This window comes from Tetrao urogallus (assembly GCF_951394365.1).
Source record: "Tetrao urogallus genome assembly, chromosome: 9".
Taxonomy (NCBI): domain Eukaryota; kingdom Metazoa; phylum Chordata; class Aves; order Galliformes; family Phasianidae; genus Tetrao; species Tetrao urogallus.
The window spans coordinates 13,960,521-13,966,520 of NC_136822.1; positions in this window are offsets into that span (position 1 = coordinate 13,960,521).

Below are 6,000 nucleotides of genomic sequence, written 5' to 3' on the forward strand. Positions count from 1 at the left end.
ACACAGACTCCAACCCCTCATGGCAGACACTCCCTGAGACTAAGCTTCTTTGCTCACATACATTTTGCACCACTTCTGGATGTTTGTTGATGTTTTGCACTGCCATTTACAGCAGGTATCAGCTGAAGTAAATTTAAACCTTTCTCTCCCCCCAGCACTGGAGTTTCTTCCAATTGCTTGGATCAGACTGAGTTTTGTATCTTCAGCTCAAATTCCTCAAAATAAAATGAAATCAAAATAAATTGAAGTCTCTACTTCAGTTAAATAGGGCTGAAAGCATTCACCAGCTTCCTGCTGTGGGACATCACTAATGTAATCAGAGGAATTAAAGGTGAAAGAAACCCAGTTACAGCACTGTCTGCACTGAATTATTCCTCGAATCATATAATCTAGTATCATCTCACTCTGGTTTAACAGCTTCAATCAATTTTCATGGGATCTTTCAGAATACCAGATTGAAATTCAGAGTCCTCCCTGCTTTGAGCAAAGGTTTGGCCCAGATGACCTCTGGTGATCCCTTCCAAAATCAATTATCAACACTCTTAAGACCCAAGACTTGCAGCAACGGCTTTATCTGAACTCAAAAGGGTTTGCAGCAATACAGTTCTTAAATATGGTGTGAGCCCTTTCTTCTAAGTAACAAAAACTTGGAAAACAACTTTTTTTAGCACAGCCGCACTCAAGCTTCATTTTCTGCTAGCAGATCCACAGTAGCTGGGGATTCGATTTTTGCTTTACATACTAAGTCACTACAACTTTTACAGTATGAAGCAGACATAACAGGAAGACAGCAAGTCCATGGTGGGGATGGCAAGAGATCTGCTAGAAGGATAATTTCTACTGTGCTGCTTGCTGCAGGTTGAAATCAGCAGAGACCAACCCCACACCGCTTTCCATCTTACCCCAAAATCCTGTTGCTGGGGCAACGTTGGCATCAACTGAAAACTTCCCCCTTTTTTAAGTTTCTTTCGGTTTGTTTCTGTCACATCAGTGGGAAAGGTAGAAGGGCAAACTAAACATAAAACTTCTTTTCTTTCCCAATATAATTGCATTAGTAGTTTTGGGATTAGATGCAGTCTATTTGAATTTGACTGCCGCTGCAAAACACGCACATAAAAGCTGATGAGCAAGATCTTCCTTTTACAGCCATGTCACATCCTGGTGTTGGATGATAAACTAGGCTCTAAAAACCTAATAAATTGAACTTGACTGGCCCATGTGCATTGAAACAAAGAGATGGTACTGACTCCCTGGAGATACATAGATCTATCTAATCTAGTACAACTCTAATGACCACATTACAATTTCACGAGAGAGCAGCTGATTCCTGACTCCTGTGGAATGAGGCAGTCCTCAGCAACTCCAAACACAATTATATTGGACAAAATATTAATCCAAGGCCTCAGCTACCTGTGGTCACAACAAACCCCAAGGCAACAGCAGTGGAGGAGGCAGACCTGGCGACCAGTCCAAAATGCTTACTCAAATACACAAAGTTTGTGGTTGAACCTTCAGAGCCGAGCCCAGAGGCAGCCCCGAGCTAGCAAAAGTTCTTCCAGCTCTTGAGCTTTTCTTCCTGATAACATGACCTACATGTTTGTGAGGGTGTTGCTGCACCACAAAGGAAAGTTTGAGATGGATGCTTGAGGATTTCATGCACAAGAGAGGAAATATATTAATAGGGACAGCAAAAGAACAGGCAGAATGATGCAGAGAGATTATTTTTGGGAGTCTCAGACCATGAGCTCCCTTACAGAAATACTGTTTTCCTGCACATCGTTTATTCTCAAGATCCTTCTGCCAAAAAAAAGTCAGCAAGGCACTGCCAGACAATATGGAGTGCACCCAGCCAGTGGGCACACAATGGAATCAGGCCTATCAAAAAGATTCCACATATGAAAAAAGATACCAGGATAACATGAAGACGGCAAGGTTAAAGCTTTCAGAGCAAATCCAGGCTGTTTGGATGCTGATGCTGCCTGTAAACAAGGAACAGTGCAGAACTGACATTCAGCTCAGCAGTGAGATATCAACAGGACCCCAGTGGGACCAAATGGGACCGTGGCAGCGTATTGACACACAGATAATTGTATTAGCTTTACAGAGAGCTGTGTGTTTATGTCTCCGCCTGGGGATAAACAGCAGGGATCTGAGCCCAGTAGAGAGGGGAAACTGATATAAAATGAACATGGCAACAGAACAGGGCTTGAGGCGCAACCCAGCAAGGCTATGTGGGTGCAGGTAAGCTGTGATTTATGGCAGGCTCCCTGCACTGCATTTCTCTTATAAAATGGATGCGACTGCAGGAAAAGTCAGCTGCTACCAACCCTGGAAGAGCACAAATCTGCAGCTTGCAATCTACAACCCAAGCTGTCAGGAGGATTTCTGTGAATGGGAGAGGAGCTGCAGCCCAGAATATGGGCACAGCAGAGGTCACGTTCAAGAGGGACACGAGTGCAGAGCCAACGCCACAGCCAACCTTCTTCTGGGCCAACCTCAAGGGGCCAGTAGTAGAAGCCAGACTTCAAAACTGTTAACCCTAAAAATCAGTTAATGAGCAGGAACTGTGTCCAGGAGCAAAATCTTTAATCCCGGGCTTCTTTCCCTCCTGCCTGATCCACTTAACCTTTCCTGACCAGACTCCAAGCTGTCCTGAAGTCACAGATTCCATTATAACAAATCCTCGGATGTTTTCTCCTCACCCCTGAGCACTGCATCAACCTGTGCTTCATTTTTGGCAGCTTGGCCTGTGGCACCTTGCAAATAATAAGGGGAAATAGCCTTTTTCCTACGAAAAATCCTAGATCCTAATATACGGAAGAGTGATTGCTGCCAGATGGCTGGGAACTGATGCTGCAGAGAGACTGCTAATGGAAGCAAGACAGTTGAGTGCCTGAAAATGGTAGAAAAAGAAGTACACACGCTCCTTTGCACAAAAGGTCAGGAAAAGAGTATGTTTTTCTAAGTTTCACAACAACAGGTGATTTGACATTCTCAAGACACCAGCACCCTAATGTATTCCTGTCTCCCTTTTGCAACACAAAGGGAAGCTAAAGAATCAAAGTGCATTCTTCTTTAAGAAACCGACAGCCCACAGTACTCTCAAGAAAGAGCAAGCATCTCTGCTGGCTGTTGAGTCCTGCTTTTAGATAAAGCTTTGACTTACCAGTAGATTCATGTCATAGCTCTGTCCTTGAAAATTTCCAAAATGAAGAATCAACTCTAGCAACTTGTTCACACACGCTGCGCTACTTTCCAAGTGAACACACTTTTTCCAGCTCTCCAGCTGAATCTCCTGATCCACTGTGTACATCTCTGGCACTTTATTTTGTCATTTGGACAGAAGTGTCTGGCTCTGACAGGGTTCTCCTAAAGTAATGCAACATGCATTCTGCTTATTTGTAACGATGGTGCACACTAGACTTGAATTTGACACGGCATTCACAGTATAGTGCAAAGTGCACTGTCCTTTCAAAGAAAGATATCACATAGTAGAATAAAAGGTATTTTTTGAGATGATGCACAAACCTGTGAAGCTCCTGACTGTCCATGGACACATGGATAGGAGAAGAAGTGAAGTGATGTGAGCTACCTTGTGCTATCTGCAGTAAGCTATTTGAGAAGATGGCTCTTCAAAGAGGGATGTTCTGGAACCACGGGGAAATGAGTCAAGAAGAATATTAAGAACACAGGCAAGTGTGCCGACACTTTGGAGCACACCAAGATAAGATGCTCTTTTACTAACTGGAAGGCATTAGTTCTGCTCTGAATAGAAAGTGGTGACTGAAGACAAGTGCTTGGTATTTGACTTTCGATTCTTCTTTCAAACTCTTCAAACTACTGAGCACCAACTAAGTAAACCTGCTCTTCCACATTAACTCAGTGCTTGCTCACTCAAGCACTGCCATGCAAAAAGCTCTAGGAGAGAATTCCCCAGCTGGCCCAATCCACACAGCTAGCAGTGAAGCTGACTAACTCGGCCAGGCAGCCACTCTGGCCTTGCAGTGTTGCTGAGCGAGTGCATCATCTCAAGAAGGTACCTCCAGTAGCTCCACCACCATGCCATCGGTGCTGTCTGGTTTTAGACAACCACATCAATCCTTTGTTCCTTTTCCCAGAAATCAGCATGAAGCCTTGTTGTGACAAAAGTATTGAAACTGGTCTGGCCATATTGGTTCCCTAGGATGAAATGGCTCAAACTTGAGTTCTAAGAAAACATTCCAGTGCTTCTCTAAGTTCACTGTGCCTTCTCAGTGGGCATGGAAATAAGGAAGCAGACTGTGACCACGGGGTATTTTTGGAAGAAAGGAAGAAGCAAACACCTTAACCATTCCACAAGGACCTTCAACCCCACCAGCCCCTCAGAGTGCCTCATTACCTCCTGCAGAGCTCACAAACATGATGAGCTGCATAAGCATGGCTCTGTCAGCTGGAAAAAGCACACTGAGCTGCACAGGACCAGAATCTGTGCAAAGCATGTCTTGTAGTGTATCTATCGCCACTCTTTGCTCCCGCAAGTCCATCCTCATATACTGAAAAATATCTTAAGACAAAAGAGAGGATAGCCACAAGAAACCACTTTTGATATTAAAATTATTGCATGTTTCTTTTCTTGGCATCTTGTGGGAGAGAAGATCCAAGCCTCTCTTGATGGACTCTCTGAGGGGCTACGGAGACCGAACAATGCAGCTGAGGCACCTGGGCTATGTGCACATCCCCAAAGCTTTCTTGTTTTTGAGTTAGAAACTGCTGCCTCAGGTCATAAAAACACTGTGTTTTGCAATTGTATTGATATGTTCCTGGCACAGAAAAAGAAAATAAACTGTAAATGCAACCAATAAGGAAACTTGAGCTGCTCTTTGTTTCTGTACGACTTAAAATGCTAAGGGGAAAACCTAAGCAGCAAAGAAAATTGATCCATGGAAAGATGCAGTATGGTAGAACCAGTAAACAGATAATATTTTGAAATCAGCTTGAGCTTACGCAGGCATAACCTATGGCTTTGGGGTTTCTACGTTGCTGTCATCAGGTCTCCTGCAATGACAGTGCTGGAGACATCCCCCTGAAGAAGCACTAGTAAGCAAGTCCCTTTTTAAAGCAAGTGACCTCAGAGCCATTCTGGAGAAGCAACCATCAGGGACCAGCTTCACCTGCTCTCTCTGCCAAAGCTGTGCCCTCTCTTCTCTGCAGCCCCCTCTAAAATTCATCACTTTCCTGACTTCCAAGTGAAGTTATGATTTAATGGCTCAACACAATATATTTAATGGTGCAAGGAATATAAATGCACACACAAAGATGTGCGTACACATGTGCACAAGGATGGCTGTTTGTGTGGGGTTTTTTGATGCTATATCACTTACTCAGGAAACTGTGAAAGGGAAGGAGAATAAGGAGAGAAACCAACAGTTGCTCACATGGATCAACACTTCCAGGCTCTCTCTTTTGCAGCTCATCTCACTCATACTTGTGGTTTCAACATGTGATTCACATTAGGCCCCTCTGCTCGCCATTTGATGGTTCTGCTCAACAGATGTGAATTTATTTAGTCACAGAGCCTGCTCTTTACACTGCCTCTTTGTAGAACAGATGGGCTTTTTTCTCTTTTCCACTCCTGTTCAGCAATATTCAGATAATGCTCGTACTCCATGCACTGGTTTTCTTGATGGTTTTGTATATGTAAAGGTACAACATGCAAACACAGACATGATCTCACACAGGCAGTAAGGATACGTGGCAAGAGGCAAAAAAAGTGATGGGCAATACCAAACTGCAGCTCTAGCATCACCCAGGGAAGCCCAAGACCACAGGGATCTGAGTTCAATCCCATACCTTCAGGAAAATCAGTGATGCACAGTTTACCTAGAAGGGTCCAGAAGACACAGCTCCTCCAATGGTCCATCCCAAAGCACAGCTCCCCAGCGAAAGCGCTGGCGGAAGGGAGAGCTGAAGGGGAAGCTCCTGAAACATTCATGGGGACATAAAACCATGTGTATCTCCTGG